Consider the following 24536-nt stretch of genomic DNA (forward strand, 5'->3'; position numbering starts at 1 on the left):
AAACAGTGCAATTGAATTATCTCAACCAAAGAGAAAAAAAAATCGTTCAGATTTTTCTATTAACAAATTCATTTGTTGGAGTATTTTCTTTCTATTATCCTTTCACAAAGTGAATTACATTGACTAGGAGAATATTCTTTTTTATATTCTTCGTCGACGGAGACTGTTCTTGTGCAAACACATTTTGAGCGAATGTTTTTCATCTTTTAAATGTAAACTTTGCAGATTTTCTTTCGAAAATACTCATTAAAATTTTAACTACTCAATTTTGCTGAGCAAAATATTTGCAGTACAAGTTCTAATTGAAAAATCAAGTGATGTTTTCCTAATGAACACAAAGTCTTAAACACTTTGAAATGACCATTTTTATGTCTCTTTCACTTTATCTGTGCATGCTCACAGAGTGTATATGTATACAGCACTTTCTATCTCACTTTGTCTTCCTCTATTTACCTAACATCTCCTATATCTCGCTCCTTCTCTTCTTCTTCCTATTTCTCTTCCTATTGCTGCTCTATCGTCCCACTTATGTGCAAATCGTCAGATTGACACAGCAACTACAAATCATTTGGATAATTTAAGATACGTAGGTATCTATTTCACTTGTTTTTCGATGACATCATTAATTTTTCACAAAAAACGTTCTTATTTAATAGAAAATGCTTACTTTTTCCAACTTATTTCAAACTGAAACTCATCTCACACTTGTGTCCTTTACTTTTCTGCTTTTTCAATGCTTTCAAAGTTCAAACCAGGGAAACCGAAATCGAATAGAAATTTGATGATCTTTTTAACTATCTGAAAGTTCCAAATACAGATTACAAAGCATCGTTTCTACTACTTGATCTCGTGGTAACCTTCTATTTTTGAATAACTAGGTGCGCTGTTCGCACGTGTCAATACGATTCATGACACCATGAACATGTGTAAAAACATCGTCAAATGAAATCATAACATCAAGACCGTCCAAATATTTTCGCACTTCAATTATTGTGTACCAGTTGTTTGCGGTGTAATTTGTGGTTTAGTGACAATGATATCTGTCTTTCTTCCTGCTTTTCATTCCTTCTCTCTTCTTTTTCGGTTACATCTTCTCTGACTATTTCTTTCGTCGCCTTCCTTCCTTCTTCAATTTCGACACGTAGTAAGTGTTCGCTGTGAATTATTTCCGGAGAAAAGATGCTCAAGTATATCAAAGTGAAAAGTTATGCATATGAGACGGAGAGACTTGTGAGTACAAAATCATCGTCATCGTCGTTGTTGTCATTATTTGCTTTACTGTGCCGTAAAAGTTATAACATTGAAATGCACTTGTCACTATAAATTAGTTTGTTTACTGTAGTAAACAACGATAATATTATGTTGCATACGATGATGAATTTATTCATTCTATATGTTTATCTATATAAATGCATCTGTACGCGTGTGTGAACTAGAAAGAAAGAAAATTGCGCGCGAATTCGATTTATTGCTGTGAATCACGAGCGTGAAATAACAAACGAACCGTTTTTTTTTCATTCGTATCTTTTTTTCGTATTTTGATTTGGTCTCAATAAAAATTCGTTTTTACTTCGTTCAAAACTGTGTGCCATGAATTTGCACAGCGTTTAATTGTAAGGTTTTTATTCGCTTCAATTTTTCCCCTCCCTGATGCAACTGAAACGCGCAATTCATTCACCAACCAAAACGAAAGAACGAAACAAAAATGCTATCATTTTGTGCATATATTTTATTCGGTTTTTGGGGTTAGTCGTAAAATCTATTAAATGCAAACCGAAAGTGTGAGGGTTTGATACGATGCCAGCAGCACATGTTTCGTATTTGGAAATCGTGTTTCGTCTGATTTGGCCAAACCAAATCTGGATAATCGTGGCTAAGCACTATTCGCTCTTTTTTTTCTCTGTCTCTCTGTCTCTCTCTCTCTCCCTATCTGGCTCTAGCTGCATGTGTATTAAATTGCAATTTTCGTTTGCAATATGAATAACTAATGATTTTTATTGTGCAGCTATTTCAAATAGCCATTTGTTGACTGTGCATTCGCGAGACAAAATTGGGTCACCGAAAAAACCAATACCAAATCGAAATTTGTGCAATATAGTGACGGACTCGCTCACTCTCTATCGCTCGCACGCCACACAATATAGAGGAAGAGACAATGCAACAATGACACAAAACACTAGCCAGAACGCCAGAGCATGAGTCAAAAAGACACATGTGAAACACGATTATTTTCAATTCATGCGGAATCTGAATGCAGTGATGTCGCTTGCATGTAAAACACCCAACCAATACGCGTAATAGCAACAGCAGCAGTGGTAGCAATGGCAATTTTCTCCATAAATATGTGTGTGAGAGCTGCAATTTATGATAACGAATCGGGTGTTGCTGTTAAGTGTGTTGAATCATATACTTTTTGCATTTGATAAACATTAACCAAATACCAAAAATCGCTTTATTCATGGGAATTTTCCACAATTTCTGCTACTTTGATGTTAATTGTGATATAGGTAATTTGATAAATATGCAAAGTGGCTCTTATCTGTCTAGCGCATTAAGGGCAAAACCACCGTTCTACAGTGTGATTTAATTTTCCTCATCGCTAAATTCCTCTAGCCGCCCTCTCCGTTCTTTTCCTTTATAACCCCCTAGGGGTTTCACGCAACTTACAATTCATCTAAAATTTCAATATTTCTCTCTTTTCTCTCACATTCTCTGGGATTCACCAAAATCCATATTATTTTGAAATATTCCAACATTCACCTTGAAAATTATGTTCTGGAAGTGGGTTTTGGTGGATCCTCAGGATCGTTCAAAATCTGGAAGAATCGACAAAAATCGACTAAAACTCATTTTTGTTGCCGTGAATAAGGGCAAAATCAAAACCAAAGTGAATTTACGTTCAGATAAATAAAATTCCTTCAGATACCAGCCCTTCACCAAGTCTTTTTATTCCACGCAATCAACAAAAAACACAAAAAAGTACTTTTCATGAAACAATCAAAATCAAAATAAAAAAAAATCATCATGAAAAAACTAAACATGTGATAGTTTCTTAGTATAAAAGCGATATGTAATTTCATCAAAACAAAATGTAATTTCATCTGTCTGTCCAGAAACCAAATTTTTTTAAACGAAAAAAAAAATTAATTTTTTTTTCCTTCGGCGTGCGACTCGAACTCGAGTCCACACGCTCCAAAGTCTGCTTTCCCACCTATGCGCTGATTTCGCTTTATTCAAAAAGGTGACAATGCTGGTTTTTAACTACAACATTTCATGTTTCATTTTCTTTGGCTCAATACACACCACTTTGTGTTTGTTAAGTGTTAGTTGGTTTTGTTGAAAAAAAAATTCGGGTACAAAACATCTGATATCAAATAAAAAAACTTTTTTCGAAGTAATTCCTCGTGACGAAAGCGAATACAAAACAGCTGATATCAATTTTAAAAAATCATTCCGGAGCGATTTGGATTTGCTTTTTTTGCATTCTTCCAACTAATTTCAGAATCGCTCCGTAATGATTTTTTAAAATTGATATCAGCTGTTTTGTGTTCGCTTTCGTCACGAGGAATTACTTCGAAAGAAGTTTTTTTATTTGATCTATAGTTTACACATAAAATGGTTTTATTTCCAGCTATTTAGTAAAATCTTCGGCCTTCGAGTTTGCGTGAAACCCCTAGATAACCCCTTCATGTCGATGATGCTTACTTATTTGCTTATTTCATTTATTACCAACAACAACAACACAAAAAAAATAACTACAACCAAGCAACGTCAATGACGAACACGTTTCCGAGATGATCGCGAACGCTGTTGTGTTTGTGCTAGCAACACCGCGCGTTTTTCTCCATTTCATTGTCGTCTCGGTCGCCGGTGCGGCGAAAACATCATCAACGTTCAAATGTGATGAACAATTTACTTTAAATTACATGCAAATTATAAGGAAATCGCTTTCCTACAGATGCTAGAACAAAAACCAAATGGAGCGAAACTATTGTCGACTCTCTCTTTTCACACACACATACGCACGCATTTTTCTATTTGCTCAAGCCTTTTTATTTACACAGAAAGAGAGTTTTCAAAATTTTACCGAGTTTTCTGTGTTAAGTTAGATGGATGATTACTTGGGCAATTTCAGCCAATTTTGTGGAAAAATTGTATGTTTAATGCAGTAGGAGGCATCAAGGTGACTTTGTAGAGAGTTCAACAATGAACGATGTAATTGAAAACAATGGGAGATTCTCTCTCTCTTTCAGATAAAATACAGCACGGATGACCAAAAAATGACTCTTTTTGTAGCACATTCCGAAAATGTTAAACAGATTTGAACCTAATAAAATTTCTGGAGGTAAAAGCTTTGAGTTTTCGTTCTAATTTATTCTGATAAAAGGAAGAACCACTCGAGTTGCGAATACTCAAACTCTGAGTAGCTTTCTTGAGAAATGCTTAAATATCGGTACATCTTCAAAATTAATAAAAAATCTTCAAAATAAAGGACATACCAATCGCCTTCAAATTTTCATTCGGAAATGAACTATATCCAAATTTGTATCATAATTCGAAATAACATTGAACTCAAAAAAATTCACTTTCAATTTTAACACTTTTGGGACCGAATAAAAAACAATTCAAAGCATTTTTTTAGACATTTTCGAGACGATTTCAAGACCCAAATAGATGATCTGGTAAATAACCGTCTAAAATGATATTAGGGTTTCCAGCTCAATAAATGGGGGCAATTACAGCCTTAAAATGTTCGTTATGAGAACTGTTATTTGATCCATATTCAGTATGTACGACGGGGAGACACACGCGCGTCGTTACTTTTCGTGTAAGTGTAATGAGTATTTTCGTATCATTTCATCGAATTATCCGTTCGCATTCGTATTTTTCTGCTCCATATCTCAAGTGTAGAAATTTGAAGCCACAAGCAAATCGATTCAGCACCGAAAATTGTACAATATGATTGTTCAATTTGTGGATTACAAAGTTGTGACTCAAAATCCATTGGCTGTTAAGTAAATACGATTATGGCGCGACAATGACACAGGGATGAACGACGAGTTATCGAAAGAGTGGAAGAAAAGGATAGAGAGGATGAGAATGAGAGAGATACGGTATATTATGTGGTAAGTATGACTCATGCTATAGTAACCTAATATTCATATAACGTAATCAGCTGTTATGGTTAAATGTTTGAAAAATGATAAAAATGTGGAGCGCGCGCGGCGCGTCATGATGTGAGAGTCAGTGAAAATTGAACGGCGTCTGACATAGAATACCAAATATGAAAAAGTAAAGGCATTCTTGAGAACCATGTCTACTAAACAGATTAAAATGTATGTCGACAATGTTGTTGTTGTTCACCGTCGACGGAGCGTGTTTGCATTTGGTTACTGTCAATATATAGTATGGATAGATATATAGCAATATTACACCAAAACAAATTCAAGTAGCACACACATTATGCACGTTACGATGTGTGAGTGTGTGTGTGTGTGCGTTTGTGTGCATGTGTTTGGGTTGCTGTTCGTTACATGTTTAAGTTGGTGTCACTTCGTTTAACTTGTGTTATACAAACTCATGTGCGATGCCATCAAAGTGTATCGTGCTTATGCATTTTTACCATGCAAACAGCAACACGAAATGGCCGTGCGTGTGCGAGCGCGAGCGCGCGCGCTCCAGGGTAATGTTTGTGTATAACAAAGTTTTCGCAAAAGTTGGGATTGTGAAGAATACTGAATAATCGTTTTATTTTCAACAAATTGTGTAACGCAATGCCAAGCGGTAAACTTCTCTCTCTCTCTCTCTCTCTCTCTCTTTCTATGTGAAATTGCCATTGAAATGTGGCGGCAAGATGCAAGAAGGGCGACGAAGCGCAATCGCACTACATTTGCAGATTTTCATCATTTTCTGGTTTTCGTATGCCCGTTCAGCGAATGCGATGTGCGACGATATGAAAACGAGGGAAAATGCTGATACTTCGTGATAGTGTTTAATTTTAATTTCTGTTATTGTTTAAATGCATTGCGATGGCACATTCGTTCTATGTTATCTTGTTCGCCGAGGAAGATGATGCGAGCGCGCACACACACTTGGGTTAAGTCATGATTTTTAGTTGGGTAAAACGCAACGATACAGAAGAAAGTGTTGGCAAGATAAAATAAACGACCGGGCAAATGAGAGAACCAGCACACACACACACATTTTGTACACACAGTCACTGAATTTAAGAAGCACTTATCTCAAATATTTAATTGACACTGAAACCCCGAGTTCAACAGAATAAATTATTTTGCATTCCGGGCTCAAAGCGCGATCCTCTTTGTATTTTAAAATGGGGCACATTTTTCAGCGCGCGCGTTCGAAACGTTCATATGTCTCATCACCTCATCGCTATCAAAAGTGCGCGCGCTCACTCGCTGCGCTTCATTAACGATAAATGAATAATCTGCTCATTTTATCCGCAATTATTTGTTTCACTTTTAATTGAGTCATTTGCTTTTAATCACCACATAATCTTACTTAACATACAATTTTTCGCGTCTCTTTTTTTATTGTTTCATTTAATTTTTTTTTAATTTGTTATTTCGGTTTTCAATTTCGATCCGCAACATGGAACGAGCGGCTGTGTGTGTGTGTTTAGTGAGGCGAATTTTTGTAAATTTCCACACATATTTTGCTGCCAGAATTAATTGATATCATAACTTATCGGGCCGATGTTTTTACAGCAGCTTTATGACTCGGATTGTGGTCGCTGACCAGAAAATTAACTGAAATGGAGGAATAATCGCGAAAAATGGCTGAAGCAATATTGGAAAAGGAGCAGAGGACAGGGAACAGAGGACAGAGAAGAAGATAGAGGACAGAGGAGAGGAGAAGAGATTGAACGACTAAGCGAGTGAGAGTGAGAGAGTGAGAGAGAAAAAGAGAGAAGGAGAAAAAGGAAAGAAGAAAGAATAAAATCGGAGAGTGAGAGAGAAATGAGAAAAGAAAGGAAGATAATGTGAAAAACAGTGATGGAATGGCATACGCGAACAGTGATGGAATGGCATACGTAGTCCATTCACTGGTTTATGCAGAATGTAAGCGTAAGCCAACCATAAGCAATGGATGCGTTTAAATACGTTTGACGTCATTTGACAGCTGTATAATTTGTGTTGGCTTAAGCCAGCTTATGCAAAAGAAGACAATTGTCCAGCCTATCTAACAACACTGGTGAAAAATATGCCGCAAATGCTGATTTTTAATGGATAAAATTTTCACTGTTGCGGATGTTACAGGGATCGTAAATTGTTTTTCAGTCGAGAAAAAAAAATGCGATTTTCTTGCTAGATTTCGGGCAAAATCCCCGGTTTGGCTAATATTGATGTTCCGAAAACATTCCACCGATTCTGTGTGGCATCGAATTCACGAAATTAAAGATTATCGTATTGATGTAAAAGCTAATGTATATCTTTTGGGCAGATGTACAACACTAAAAACCCTTATCTTTAGATAAATGCAATTTGAAAAAGAAAAATAACAGGAAAATACAATTACGAGAGGGAGAAGAAAAAAACAATCTGCTATTTCTCTGTCCTAATCCAGCCATGAACTTTAGCAAATACTTGCTCGAAATACTTTTTGATATATTGTGCTGAATGTTCAATACAAACCAAATATTGTTCAAAGCTCCGGAATTGAATGGTAATCGCAATAAAACTCGATTCCAAAGACATTTCATCGTATGCCGTTTTGCGATAGTCCATTGCCACAAAAGACATTGTTTGCGTTGATCAGCACCAGAAGGCACACACTGTTCAATGACACACATTTTAGTGTAATTTGTCTGTTTTTGGATTTTCCAACACACAAGATTACTATATTATCCAATTTATGTGACCAACGCGCAATGGATTCTAAACGCCTATTCTATGTCGATGGCGGATACTAAAGAGTTCAATGCGAAAGGTAAGAGCCGAAGCGTTGACAGAATTTATGGTTTTCCAATGCAACAATCTTTGCACACAAATTTGGTGTTCACAAATGCGTGTGCGAGAGAGAGAGAGAGAGAGAGAGAGAGAGAGAGAGAGAGAAAATGACATAGGCTCCGTATGACCGGTTATATTTATTGCATTGATGTTCATTTTGACGATTTTATTCTAGTTTCCATTCATTTGGAGCGAAGTTCAATCAGAGAATTCTGACAAAACCACATTGCCACAGCCGATAAAAATATCGGTTATAATTGGAGGCATCGCATAATATGTGATTGCTTTGGGCAATTGGTTTTTTGGGGTTGAAATGGTATGATTTCGTCTATTCACGCCGTTAGCCATTTAGTCCATTATATCGCCTCCGGATGATACCTTCTGTTTCATAATACCCCCACACCCGTCCATCGAATGAAATTCATTTCACAATTTATCAAAATCCACACAATTTTAAGAGTGAAACAGAAACGTTCACCTCGCAAATTTGCAAACGAAGAACAAAATTCATTTTTCATAGTGTATCGGAAAAATCTCAAAACTCAAGTGGAATACAGATATTTCTTCTCTTCTTCTCTTTTCCATTTTTCGCTCGATTAATTTTTTTTTTTCATAATAATTCAACGATTTTATATGTTTGAATCATCCATTTTATTGATAAAGTGTTGCTGTTATGTGTGTGTATGTGCTAAATACACAATTTTATTATTCAATATGCGTAAAGTCATTACGGGTTCTATCGTGGCACGCATTACAAGCATTCATATCGTAACGATTCCACGTACACACACACGCGCGCGCCCACGCTCCACTTTTCATCACTGTGCTGTGCTGTGTGTGTCATTATCTGCAGTCGACGCTTCATTGCTTTTTTGCATTGCACATAAAGACTCTCGTCCAATTCCGGCTATTTATAACTCACTCATGCGTTTCGGTAATGCTTTTTTTCATCATTCGGACGAATTCGAACATGAATCATCGAAAATAGGAAAATTAGGAAAATAATTTCCCATATACTCGTGTTTTGACATGAAAAAATGTAATGTTTTTGAGAAGGAGACGAAAAAACACGGCATTTCAATGGCAAACTGAAAAAAAAAGCACAAACAATTTACATGACCGAGAATGTTTCTTCCCGAGACTCTTCTGCTGAAATGTAAATGTTGTCAACGAAAATGAGAGAGAGGAAGAGAGACACAGAGAGATAGGGAGAAGGACACAGAGAGAGAGGGAGAAAAAAGACAGTTTGTCAATTTATGCGAGAAAAAGTGTGTTTTCAAGAGTGAAGTGTTTTCGATTTGATGTGACATAAACGAGCCAGAAAAAAAACACAAAAGTTTTGTTGCGATGGCATTTGAGTGTTGCCTATGTAATTGATGATTGAAAACGGCCGAAGGAGAGGAGCAAAAAATTGTTGATTCTCATTCATTACGGCATCAATTTGTGCATCTATTCAAATTGCCTTGTTTTTTTATTTTAGCGATGGGTCCATTCAATTGGGATTGATTCCAATGTGTATTTTTCATTGGCTGTGACATTTCAATGATTTCGATTTGATTGCGATGTTGAGGCAAAATTGTGTTTTTTTTTTCGATGGGCCAATTTAGATGTGTTTGTCTGATTGAATTGTAAATGATTAATTATTATGTGCGATCACTAATTGACAAACATTTATCTTTTGGCACGGAATCAATTAGCTTTGTTTATGGTGGGCACGTCGAACGCGGCAAACGTCGTGATAAATAAAAACCATACCCAAATCCACCCACATGATTCCAGAAAACCACAGTCAAAGTCGTGCCAGAAAAACCTTTTTGTACTGAGAAAATCGCGGATATTCATTGCTTATATGGAAAGTCACGAAAACTCAATGACAACAATCGCCTTATCATTTATAAAATATTTTTTTGTCATTCTCGTCTGACACAATCGTTTGTTGGAATCTCTCGGACGATTATCCGCATTGAGGAGAGGGAAAACAGAAACGCTGCACGTTTTCCGCGAGCGCCAAGCACGACTGAACAATATACTGAACCAACAGAAATGGCCCAAGTTTCTTTTTTCCTCTTTCGTTTACACAAGCTGAAATGCCGACGGCTTGTTTTAGTGAGAAAGAAAATGGAAAGCCGGCACATCATAAACATCAATCTTAAGGCCCCCTTCGAAATCTAACCGAAAATTAATGAAAAACACACCCAACAAGCATCAAACTGAATGAATCAAAATGTCATAATCATATTTTCGGGAGAGCGTTGCTTTCTACATGACAAACTCTCAATTCACAACAAACGACTGACGAAAAAAACAACACACTGGCTTTATCAACAGCAACCAAACGCACAAAAACAAGACCAAAATATGTATGTCATTCATAAAAAGCGGAAATGTGGACAGAAGAAAAATATTCCATTTATATATGCTTTTTCCTCATGTGGCTTTTATGAGGAAAAGTGGCAAAACAACTCCTTTAAACTCTCACTCCTTTTTGTGTAGTGATGTCTTCCACAAACATTTTTTTTCCTCCTCCTTCACTATACGCAGTGAAACTTTTTTCACACATATTCAACACCGCACATTTTCACACATCAATCTCATTTTTCTTCTCAATTATGACGATATGCCTATCGGCCATATGATGAGGCATACCGAATTGAGAGGGATCAAAAAAAATGAACCAGGCACACCAGATGAAAGGGAAAAAATGTAGAGATAACATAGAAAATAGGAAAAACATCTTGTATGAGATGTGTGTAGGGTTAATAAACAGTTTTTGCTTAAATACAACTTGCTCCTTGCTCATCGCTTTTACTCTTTGCTCTCTGCTTCGCCCGTCGTAGTATTCGGTGCTTGGTACTCCGTATCACATTAGTCGCTTCTCTCTACTAGAGGAGAAACTTCTCGCTTCACTCTTTTCTATTCTCATTTATCTTTCATTCTCTTCCTCTCTCGCTCTTGCTCTCGTTTTTGATCTTTCCTTCTTGCTACTTGTTTCAGTTCTCCCCACTACACACTTTTCACTTTTGGTTTGGCGTTCTTCGCATTCACACATCCATCGTAAATGCGGTTTTCGTATAACCCGTTCTACATTCACAAAATATTATACGCACAATTCATTGGATCATATCGCAAAGCCAGCGTCATTCAGTGCAATTCCAAGAATGTGTAGCCTGAAGTAAATGGCATAAATATTTGGCCAAACTTCTAATTTAACTGAAAGTACACATAATTTACAGCTAACGTATAAAAACCTAGGCGATAATTCGACTATTTATTGTATTTACTGTATTTACTGTATTACATGCAAACAGAAAGATTTCCAACGATTTTTCCTTGGGTTTTGTGAGTTTTTTTTTCATGCTGCCGTTTATTTGGTTGGCTTTCAAACGTTCAGTAATTCCGTTTTTTTTTGGTAATTTTAGTGGTGTATTTTAGATGGAATTCCATTGATTAGAAAAGGAAATACGTGGAAAATATGAACCGTTGTAAGCCAAAGGTGCATAGCTTACACAGGAAAACGGACGTCCTTAAACAGCGACACAATCGTGGTTGGCGTAAGCACAGGCGACAAATTTGAATTTCGATATCCTTTTTTTAGCTTTTCCTTTTTTCACTTTTATGTTTCTAGGCTGAACAGTGAACAATTTCGAAAATAGCCTCCCTACCGACAAGAACAGAGGTGATGAGACCGGAAAATGAAAAATAACGATGGACCAGTCGATTTTTTTTGCTTGAAATTGCAACTTTTTCTTACTAGTCTCTCTTGCGGCAAATGGGTTTTTCTGCAAAAACTCAAAAAAAAATATCTTTTTCCATCGGATGTCTCGATTTTCATGAAAAAATCATCCAATATTTAAGGATTGGAAGGTCACAAGTAAAACACTTGACAATTGCTTCAGTTGCTTGCTCAAGAAGTTTCTTCATGTCCGTTTATGGCCGAAAAATGTCTTAAAATCAAAATTTGTTTACAACCCAACCTCAAGAGCTTTATCCATGTACTTTTGACTCACGGCATGAAATATCAAGATTCTCTTCGATCGTCTTGCTCTGTTGACCCATCTTCATGTGGTATTTCTTGTGAAAGTTGTGTCCTCTGTTTTGTTTCTAGTGTAATGTAAATTTGATTTCGGCATCGAGTATAAATACGCATGTAATATGGAGCACTAACTGGATTCTGATATCCAGCGTAAACGTTCTTCTCGGGAAATTAAGTCGATCCAATATCATGTTCCAGTTCATTAAGTGATGGGCATTGTTTGATTTATCTCGAATGGAATGACGTATCAATTTCGTGTGCAATTGTCTAATCAAGGCATGTTTGGTGAAAGTCTGGATATTGTGTGTATTTATGTCTGTGGCCATTCTTTGCTTTGTATCGAACATTATCATTATTAATAGCTATTAGTTTTGCTCAAATTACACGCTCAATAAATATTATATAATGAAGTCATTGGTCTGGTTTTGTCATTTATGCGCATAATTTATTAAAAGAAAAACGGCTGTCATTTTTCATTCGATGACGACGACGACGATGACCAAAAAAATTGATTTAAAATTTTTATTGAATCGAAATGATTGACGGGAGTTAAGTGGTCAATGCAGGCGATTATCTGTGATTTGTTGGAGTCTAATAGTTGATACTGAAGTGCAGACATCCATAAATGGGACTTGAGGCAGTTGTTCATCGAAATGACGTCAAATAAATGGCAGACAGGCAACTCAACGATCCAATTCTTGTTGCGAAAAGAGAAAAAACAACGAGTCACTTAATATAAAACCTTGTCGATTGTGTTGCATAAAAAAGAGATCACACAGTTTATTTGTCATAATTTGGCCATCATCCGGAATGGTTTCAGATTTCAATCATTTTCTGGATCGTCTTTCTTGTGTCAGCTCGGGTTTCTTTATGCCAAAAAGAAAAGCTAACGAAGAAAGAGAAAAATGCAAATTGGCAAGAGGACACATCATAAAGAAAAGTGAAACTGACGCCGACAGAGACAAATGTTCTGTGCCGCATTCAGCCCAAACGAGTGAGTGACGTGCAAAAAATTTCACACGCAAAATGCCAATCATGTGTGTGGTCTTTTTTTATGTTTTCCATGACATAGTTCATTGAAACGGTGCTGCTACTGCACAAAAGACGGTTTTTTATGTTTATTCGGCAAACGAGCCACACATTAGATCGTTGAAGAGAAAGAGCACATATTGCTATTCGCAAGCATTGCGATACAAATACGTGCGCTCGAATGCATAAACGTAACCACAAAATCAGATTACGCCAACTCGTTCCAAGTTTCTCATTCTCTTTCCCTCTCTCACACTCTCTTTGTTATTGTCGCACACTCTCCGGCTTGCTCTCACTCGCCTTTAATCTCGTCTCTGACAATTGGATTTAAGTGAGAAACGTGCGCGCTGCGCGCTGCTTGTGTGTTGTTGTTGATGTTTTGTGCACTTGTTACACACATCGACACATCATCGTATCAAGAGCACAACATCAACAACTCTCAGCACCTTTAATAAACCCATATTATATAAATATTGTATATATATATTATATTGAATGGTGTGTATGGCTTACGATTTATTATTACTGTACATACCAATGTAATGCTTTGTTTGCTAGTGCGACGGAGAGTGTGTTTATCGCATTGATGCAAGAAACTACCGGTGTCACACGCATTGCTTTTAGACGATCGCTACAAATTTGTTATGCTCTTTTTTTCTCTTGTGTGCACTACATATATGGTATGACAACTTGTTGGAAGCTTTAAAGTGACGTGCATCGGCAATTTTGCTACTGCGAATAAAAAAATTTATGTACTTTCGGCTCTGAACACACTATTGCTGTTTTAACCTTATAAACTATGAATATGAATTACACCTTGATATGGACGTGAAGTTTATTTTCCCCTCGTCACAGTAAACATATCCGACGGATTATGTTGTTGACTGTTTAGTAAACGCATTTGGAAAATGCGATTTTAAGCTTTTATGGAACATTTCAGATTGAAATAATCAATTCTAGCTAAGTGAAATTGAATGGAAGGAGAAATGAGAGCCGGATGAAAGGCGTTAAAAAACAACACAAACAATTGGTGTTTGGTGGATAGTTTTTGGCAAAAAGTTCAAATTTTCCATTAGATGTCGAATAATTTTCGGTACAAAAGTGAATTTTCTCTATCAAAAACTCGAGAAAAAATATCTTTTTCCCAACAAAAAAGCAAAATCTTCCATTGAACAGGGGAAGCAATAATTTTTTTCCGCTAGAAAAGAGAAAATCCTCAAATTGTTATTCAAATTAACAGATAAATTCCTTGAATAATAGAGGAATTTTTGCAAGAAAATGCAGAAAAAACCATCAAAATAGTTTGAATTCTCAAAGAACAGTGAATTAAAAATAAAAAAGGAACCAAAAAACTGAAACAAATGTGTTTGAAAATCAAGTGCATCATATAATGTGCTTGACTGAATAGGATCTTCTATTTGATTGCAGTCAATGGTTCAGTTTTCATTTCAATATCAACATTTGGCTTGTGAGTTTTCCTCTGACAAAACGGTCGCATAGAACAAATTCTGCTGCTGGCATTACGCTGCAGCATCATTACGGTTAAGTTAATGAGATCTAATTTAGTGACTCAAACAACAACGACCGCAACAAAAAAACATTGAAACTTCTATTCAAATCATTTGATTCGAATTTCAAAAGGGCTGATGAACGATAGAATAGACTGCAACCTGTTGTGAACGTTAACGTATGAATGCACGCTGTGCACAGCGATTGATTTTTAAGCGATGGAAAGAGAAAGAGAATGAGAGACAGAGAGACAAAAATAGAGTGAAAGAGCGAGAGAAAAATGTGGCACTTTACAATGTGTACATTTTAAGTGACACCCTAGTGTGACCCCACTACATGCTTGAAGCTTGTCCAACGCTACAATAATGATTAGATGTAGGTTAACTGTAACCAATGTGCAATTTTATGAGACGAATTTAAAATTGGTGTGTCTGTGTAATCCCTTGCATTTATTTTCAAGTGTTCAAGTCAAAACGTTGAGTTTTTTGTCACAGAGTCACTGTCATCGTTCATTTCATTAACGCTATTTTATAGCGTGTGATTTCATTCGTTTCGCTTTGTTTCGTTTTGTTTTTTTCAGAGACTCCATATTGGCTGCTGAGTGAACCTGAGCTGAGCTGAATTTAACTCAGGAGACTGAAGCTTTATTCTAGCGCATTCACGGTGAAACCTTGACGCATTCACAGTGGTAAGTAACGTGGATCTTAGATATCATGACAGCTTTTTACCGTGAATGCGCTGAAATAACGCTTCAGACGACTGAGTTAGCAATTTCAGCTCAGCTCAGGCCTACTCAGCAGCAAATTCGCAGGCTCTGGTTTTTCCCCCTTTCGTACGTTTTTATATCTGTTGAATGTTCGTTATTATTATTTCTATTTTTTGTTCTTGTTTATTTTGAGAACGTTTTATTTTCAACGTGTTTAATACCGTTCCTTTTAAAATTTCGTCACGAAAAACCGCAAAATCAAAGCTATATGAATTGTCGATCGAAACGAAATTCGGTCTAAAAATAAATCGAATCACAGAAACGTAATGTCAATTTTGTTACAATGAAAACCCACAATTTGTCTCGGCCACCTGTATGGAAAAGGTCGTCGACAACCACCATTGATTTAATTCCGTTGCATTGACGTCAGACAGATAAAATGGTGAAGTACCTTTCGATAATAATGCATAATGTTCGTTCGCCTCGGTCGTTCGACATCCAACCAATTTACTTGCAGGCACGACCAACACTTGAATTAGATTCACTGATTGAGATTTGTATTATGCACTCATCTTAATGCCATCATTGTTCCGCCACCGAGATAAAGAGAGATAGAGAGAGTGAGAGCGGTAATAACTGGAATTTGCAATATCACTATCGGGGCAAATGAAATGGTTTCTGTGGCTGACTGCCAATTCGCATGCACCATTACGAAAAATAGCAGATCGACGGTGAAACAAAGCAGTGAAAATGGCTCAATTTAATCTTGGTGAGACAGTCTAATCGAACACGTAAATGACAACGAATCATTTGATTCATATAAATTATCTTACTTCACGCAGCTGTATTCATTCATTGTTTGGCTTCGGTTTGAAAATGATATGGAACGCAATTGTTGTGAGCGGGACAAGAAACTGAGATAGAGAGATAGAGACATAGAGTTAAGAGAGGTAGGAGCAGAGAGAAATCAAATTGCGGCAACTGCTCAAAGTGTAGTTCAATTTGCCAGACGGTCAAATGAACAATAGAACATGACTAAGCAGATCTATTGCAGTGGCCATGGATATAAAATCTGCATAAGAATAGCGGCCAACCGGAGCTCGATGCCAATGAATGGTCTATCGAAGCTTTGACGTTAATAAATGGAAATAAAGTCAAAGCAAAAGCTTTATTCAGTCGGAATAATTCAGTTCGTGTAATGTTTTTAGTAGTGTGTCACACATGAACTCAATAAGCATTCTCCTTTAGGCATAATTTTTGACATGATTACCGCAATACTTGCCGGGGCCAATTGATCCCAACAACAACTTGATATTTTAACCGGTTTGGCATCGGCACAAAAAAAGTTTTACATTTGAATCGGCTTGGTGAATCATTTGTACCCAGCCAAAAGATGTTGACCGTTTGTTGAACTTGATCAAAAATTCGTGAGTCTTCGCCTGTATGTCTGAATTAGATTGGAATTCTCATATCAGAGTACCGAATTTGAGTCGAAGTCCTATCCTTAAAAGAGTTTCCATGGACTGTCTTCATTTCATACCGACTCAAAAACTTGCGTCGAGCTGTGACTCCACCAAAGAAATCCACACGTGTGAAAATAGAATGAAACGAAGCTCATAAATTCGTTGTGTGGAAGTAAAAGTATAGCAAATGTGATGAGACTTGTATCATATACTTCGAACATAAGTTGGAATAATAAGCATAATTAAATAATAGCGAGTGCCTTTGCAATCCATGAACAGTCACATGGGAGAAATTATAGTTGTGTTTGTGTTGCCATCAAAAGTAAAAGTAAGATTTGTAACAGCTGCTCAAGTGATTCGAAGCATTCGGTGTTTGAATGTGTGCATGTGTAAATTTCTCCCCTCTGAATAATCAGTGAGCGGAACAAACCATGGTGGGAACATTTGCAACTTTGCCAAAAATATTCTAATTGAGAACTTAACATTATTCCAATATGTGTTTTCAATCTAATTTATCATTTTTATCTTGTCTCATTTCCATCGTTTCCTCCATTTTGTTCATTATTTTTATCGGCATCCATAACTTTTATCGCTTGGCATCATTCAACTGTGACAATGTGATTCTAAGTCAAATTGGAATGCAACAATGTATCATATCGTTTCGAATTTGTCGCAAATTTATTGTGTAAATTTCGATACTCGCAAATGCTTCGAATATGAAGTCAGCACATTTTTGGCCGGATTTATCATTGTGCCAATGGTTCAAATGGCATTGTGACAATGCACAAATTTATGATATTCCACCGAAAATCCATACAATCGACAGATTTACAAAATGTTTATAGGTTTCGATAAAAATCCAAATGAACAAACGGATAAAATAGCAACAATGAGCGCAGAGGAAATAAAATAACAATGAACTTGTCCAGTGTCCACTTAAAGATGTTTGCAGTATGAAAAATCTACCATGACTCGAGTAGAAAATAAAAAAAAATAGCAATTGAAGAATAAAAACGACCAAGAAAATACTATTGAAGATAAAAATAAAATGACTGATAAAATGGAATAAAAAAACGAAATAAAAAAAATCAGAGATTGGGAATAAAGTGAAAATACGCGATTGAAACGTAAGAATGGTTCAAGAGGGAGAAATTAACAGCCGATTCTCGCCGACTTCATCGCCAACAGAGAAATAGCATCGGAATTTTATTGAGAACAATGTCCATTGTTCGACATATTATTGCGGATATGCTGTGTGGTTTTGCTTTGTTATAAAAAGCCAGCCTCTTGCAAGCAAGCGAGAGCGAGAGAGAGAGAGTGAGAGCAAACGAGAGTGAGAAAGAGAAAGAGAGAGAAACAGCAAGAGGAGACTTTTCAAAGTCTCAAAAGTTTTCTTTTATACGTGTTTGCACATCATTTGCTGGCTTAAAAGGTTCCAATTGCAATTGAAACTTTTCATATTGAAATTGCCGGTTTTTATGCCAAATTTAACTAAATGAAACAAAACCACTTTCGAATTTAAAGACAAACCAAATGAATGAAGTGAACCCATTTGCCATTGGAATTTGTCTAACACTATAAACGTCAGCGATCAACATCAACAGAGACACTATAGCACATAGCATTAAACGCACTATTGCTTTGCTTCACTCTTTGTACACACTTTGACATCACTTATGCTTTGGCGCGCGTCGTACGTTTTTCAAACGTTTATGTTTGATTCAAGTATTTTACCGATTTCACCGAATTTCCTTACTCAATATCAATATATTCATTCTTACTTGGAAGTTTTTTTTTATTGCAATGATGTTTTAAAATATATTTTGTCGAGAAATATATTTTTTTTCAATTTCCAAAATTAAATGAAATTAAAACACATAGCATGAAACGTATTCATAGTAGAAATGCAAGTGTATTACCCTACAAGAATTTTGCGATACATTGAGGTTTACGTCGACATGTCGCCGTAAAGCAAAACCTTCCCGCGACATTCCGCATTGCGATAGGTTTTTCAATGTACAGGTTTACGCATAATCATTACGCCGACATATCTGCGACATATCGCATTGCGTAAACCTGTAAATTCGAATTGTATCCAACTTCATTACATTGAAAACATAATTTCAAATGGTTTTATTTAAACTTTTCATGTTGCTCATCGTTGGTAATAAGAAATAAAAACTTATTCAAATTAATTATTAAGTAGAATAATCAGCCATTGCAGCCTTTTAAAATACAACATGCTGAATTCGAATGAAGTTGATCGCAGTTCATGCATTTTGTGACAACTATTGCGGAAGGTTGGCGATACGTTTGCGTAAACTTGTCGCAAAATTCTTGTAGGGTTAGTGTGTATTATTGGGGTAAGTGACTTTTCTCCTCCGTTTCTGTCCGTCCGTCCGTCTGTCCGTCCGTTTGTCCGAATCAAACGGACATTTGAACCCGTGAGCATAAAAACGACTTATTAAACAATCGCCGAACAAAACGATACAAGAAAAAACTACCGAACAAAACGTACCACAGCGGTAATGTGTAGCACAGCGGAGTTTCGTTTTGAACGGTACCGTCCTGCTGTGTTACGTTTTTAACGTGTGTTTTGTTTGGTAGTTTTTTCTTGTATCGTTTTGTTCGGCGATTGTTTAATAAGACGTTTTTATGCTCACGGGTTCATTTAGCAAACGGACAAACGGACGATCGGACAAATCTCAATCATAAATGGACAAGTCACTCGGACAAACGGACAAGTTACTCGGACAAACGGACGGACCAAATGCAATCATAAACGGACAAACGGACCAAACCAATTAAATACAACCAAAATGGACAAATGTACATGAGCCTGAATGAAATTTCGTCGAAAATCGATTCCTCGTCAAAAATGAAATGAAGAAAGTTTATTCGCAATCATCATTTCGAAGTTCGAACTCATTTTCGAATATTTAATTTCTTCGTGAAATTTTGAAAAATGGATTTCCGAAATTCGAACACTTTTTCGAAGAATAAAATTTCATCACATTGAATATTCATTTTGTGATTGGAAAGGAAGTTTCATACCCAGGAAAAAACCACTGAAATCAAATGACTGACAAATTATTACATCCGTTTGAACACGTCCTGGAATGTAATTAACACATCATTTTCAAAGCAAAACATTTGAATAATTTGCAAACGGCTAAATTGGACCCAAAAAACGGTAGAGAAAAACACAAAGCCCACAATATCACCAATGTAGGAAGAGAAGAAAAAAACTTCAACAAATTCCCACCATATTCTCGGCGATTTTTTTGTTGTTGCATTGTGGCCGCACATTGTGAAAAGAGTTTTGTGTTTTTTTCATATGCAGCTTTAATACGAGCAGGATTTTCGCTTGTCGGTAGACAAGCTCACTTACCCCAGCTCAATGTCCCGTTTTTTTCTATTTTAACTACTCTCCGTTCCAAGCAGGAAGTGAAGTTATTGTTTGCGGTTGTGTTTATTTGGTGATCCCGTTCTCTCTTTCTCTTCATGGTTATTTTTCGCAACAGTTTCAAATCCGATTAAAAAGTTAAAGAGAAATCAACTGAACGTACAAAAAAATAGAAATAAGACCATTTACGACAGTCACAACTCCAATTGAATTTTCCACCATGTTGAATGTAATCATATCAAGTTTTCATTGGTTCTATCCTGCTCGCTCTCCCTATTGCTTCTATCTTGAAGCACAGCAGCGAAATAGTGTACAAGCCAAATGTTATAAAAAGAATGGGAAAAGAGAGTGAGTGAGCGAGCGAGAGAGAAAAGGAAAACGAAACTTTTTCTAACAATAGAAAATAAGGTCATGTGTGTACATAGCGTAGTGAATGTTTGTACATAAGACTTAGCGTGTTTTACTTCTTGTCACAGGAAATCAAAACGCATTCACCCTAAATTTACAAACGACCAGAGCGAGAAAAAAAAACACACACACACGCTGTATGCTTTTTTCTTCTCTTCTTCCTCATGCTAAGAGCGAACGAATAACACATCGACGGAACGTATCATAAAAATAGAGCCATCAATTCGATTCAAGCTAATACATATTCATCACAAGCAAATTATATAAACACAAAGTGAATAGAAGGGGCGATCGAAGAGGGAAAAATGGCAATAGTGTGCCATACATCAACATGTTCAGCAGCAATGTGGCACATAAAGGTGAATGCTTGTAAGAGATGAAAATTCAACAAGAACTCAATTGGAATTTTTGCACTCCATGGATGACGTGTGAGAGTGCCTGTGCACAGTTGGTCATTCTTGGAAGCAATTTTTTTTTCATTCATTGAATAAACTTCATTCGGATTTCACGTTCCAGTACAACAGCACTGCGCGCGCGTTTTTATCACGCGTATCTATATTCAAACTTGCCCAAACCACTGCTACCTTGTACTGCCAAGTAATAACCCACACCACGCGACCCCAACCAAATACTCTCGAATCGCCTCGATTCAAAATTCAAATCACTTTTAATAATATTCGTTCTTGAACCATTACTTTCCAACGTCAAGCAAAAGCCGCACATTTTATTTAGAGCCACACAACAAACACGATTTATTCATGCGACGCAAACGCACGCGCGCCAGCGCTCACACTGATTCTGTCCAATGCAAATATTTTATTACGCCAAACAAGTGAGAAAAATATTCACATTTTTAAATCACCAACGACTTGATAGCTTTTTTTTATTGTTTTTATTGAATTAGCCCAGATTTTTTTTCGCAGCGCAAAACCGTTGATATACACCGTTTTAACACGCACGCATCGACATTATTACTATTACTCAATTCAATGCGCGTCTATTCTCTGTGACAATTATTATTAATGATTGGCGTTACTATGTTGCACCAACCATATGCCTCTCTCTCTCGGTGTGTTTTTAGTCAGAAATGATTAAAAATAATCGAATTAATGATCATGATGACATCCGTGCGGTGATTCGAATAACAGAAGAAATAACAACAACAACGTTACGCTTAATTTGTTGACATGGCAACTGCAAACGATTGCACGAATGACATGAATTATGAATTACTGGTTTATTTCGAACTTCAAAACTCACAGCTACTTCACTTTCAGTTAATCCATTGAAAAATGAGTTTACTTGTAGAATCACGAGTTGAAAGGCGGAAAAATATAGCAAACCAATGGAATTTTTCATCATTGGATTCTCTTTGGCTCAAGTCTTAATGGAAAAGTCTTGGCCAAAAAAAGTAGGACGCAACTCACCACTGAAAGTTGTAGACTCTATAGCCGGAGAGCGCATACACCTATGTAAATCATACACATCTGCATGCACTCTCTGACTATACATGCGACGACGTTGCGCTAATTACGGCATTAGCCGAATTAGTCGCGACGTCATGCGCATCCACTCAGTCACAACACAACCTTCAACCAAAGAACAATGAATAAAGAGTTTATATCCAAACACATCAAACAACTGTGTTTATTTCATCAATACATCATGCTCCTTCCATCACTATAACTCTAAATATTAAAATCGTACCATCAGTCTACATTTGCGGTGTTCTTTACAAAAAATCTTTAACAGAACTTGTTCGATTTCACATTATTTTCAACCGTTTTGCAACCTTTTCGAAATTATCAGCCGTAAAAGTTTCACCCAAAGCAAAACAGCAATGAGTATTTTTTTCAATTTTCAACTCAAATTATTATTGTTGTGTTGGAAAATATTGAAATTTTGAATTCATTAATTTATTTTTCTTGGAGAAAACAATTAAGAAATTTCTCAATTACAATCGAAAGGTGAAAATTATGGGCAAACCGCATAAAAAGACTGTAAAACGTCTATAATTGGCATTTGTGTTTCAATTGAACGCGATACATTGTATGCCTTCTAATAGTTTTTCGCACTGAATTTACCGCATAAGTGGGCAATATTTAAGCCGTACCTAATTACAGGTTAAAGCACACACCGCACGAAACTCAATTCTAATGAATATATTGCCCATTATTTTAATGGTGTAGAGTAACGCACTTATTTGACTCATTAAGAAACCGAAGTGACCGATGCCGATGCCGATGCAGTGAGCTAAATTCAAAACAGTGATCAATTTAGGTGAACGTGAGTGAACATTCTATTGCAGAAAAAACAACAAGCACACACACACACAAACATATTTGTACGTCAACATCGATAATTCCAGTCAATGACAGATAGCTGAGGATATATGCTGAGCATAGAAACTCAGTTAAGCTGAGATTGGGACATTTTGACTTTATGACGTGTAGTCCATATAAATGCATGATGAAATGACTACAAGTCATAAAGTCAAAATGTCCCAATCTCAGCTTACTGAGTTTCTATGCTCAGCAGATATCCTCAGCTATCTGTCATTGACTGGATAATTAATCAAATGTTGACTTTGTGGAATTTTTCATTCGCCTTGATTTTTACTTCACTCGATTACATCATTGTTCATCCAGAGCAACATACTGTTGTTGTTTTCTTTTTCATGCTGTCAGTTTTTCGCTCGTTCGGTTTTTTAAACGGCATTTCAGTTTTTATTCTCTTTCTTTCTTTATTCCTCTCTCGATATCGCCCTCCTTTGTTTTCACGTTCACTCTCCCTCTCTCTCCTTTTCTCTTCATTTTTTTATACTTTTTATCTTTTTCTCACTCTATCATAACTTCGTTTAAATTTTCGTTCCCATTCGACTTCAAGAGTCTCTTGCCGTACACACACTGAACTTATGTGGTGGTACTTTGAAGTAGCGCGGATAATCCATTCAATTTACTCAGTTCATTCATGAGCGAATTGGAAGAGAGACCGAATGAGCGACAACAGACAAGAGAAAAAAAAACAAAGCGCCTAAAACCATTGAACGTGTGTGTTCCATTGAAAAGCATGAAAAAACAATGAATGAAGCCGTATAAGAAAACGGTGCTCTTACTCTTGCCCAAATATGTACTACGACTACATCGATTCAGAAAGAGAAAAATCGAACGAGAAAGCACTTTTAAAATATTAAAGAGTTCGATGCAAAACAAATATTGTACACGGAGTTCATGACGTTCGATCAATAATAAATGTTTCAGGTAATAAAAAAAACTGTACCTACTTTGTTGATTAATATATTCATTTCGGCGTTGCCATTGCGTATCAAGGCAACAACAAAATGTTGGCAAGTCATTGAAATAAATACCAAAATGAAATCACGAAAGTGTAAATAATGTGCGAGTGTACTTGAATTGATTTCTTGATCAATTTAAATACCCATCCCAATTATTGAATGGATTCTTTTTTTCTTTGGTCAGCGCTCAATATTGTAATATGAATGGTTTGGAGCGAAAATGTAATACAGAAAAGTTGAGCGGAAAAATATCAAATGAAAAGGGATTCACTATAGTTTACTATACAGTGTACTATATGCACAGATACGAAAAATTTCCAATAGGTGTCTCTTTTTCGGACAATATATCAATCCATCCATATTTTCGGACAACTTCACTCATATTGTCTCATTTTGTAGCCAACTTCATACTAATTTACCTCCAAGTGCCAAATGTACAATAGTATGTATAATAGTAGTAGGGTTGGCCAAAAAATAAGACAATATGAGTGAAGTTGTCCGAAAATATGGATGGATTGATATATTGGCTGAAAATTGGACAAGGGTTATCCAATAGTGCTGTCTGTGTGGCTATCCCTTTTCCGCTCATTCATCATCGACATTTTTCCGTTCAACTTTTCTGTATTACATTTTCGCTTCAAACCATTCATATGCACTCTCAAAAATCAGCCATATCTGATATTAATATACCTTGTAGTAAACGCGTTCATAGTGTTT

At 36.3% G+C, this 24536-nt stretch overlaps 1 protein-coding gene across 1 annotated transcript in view; it reads right to left on the reverse strand.

The window, feature by feature from the left end:
• The window catches only part of LOC129572900 (leucine-rich repeat-containing G-protein coupled receptor 5-like), a 54210-nt gene that overhangs the window by 25598 nt on the left and 4076 nt on the right, over window positions 1–24536 (reverse strand). The window lies entirely within an intron of this gene.

The sequence above is a fragment of the Sitodiplosis mosellana genome, unplaced genomic scaffold (assembly GCF_009176505.1).
Source record: "Sitodiplosis mosellana isolate CC-2019 unplaced genomic scaffold, AAFC_SMos_1.0 Smas_scaffold_5712, whole genome shotgun sequence".
NCBI lineage: Eukaryota > Metazoa > Arthropoda > Insecta > Diptera > Cecidomyiidae > Sitodiplosis > Sitodiplosis mosellana.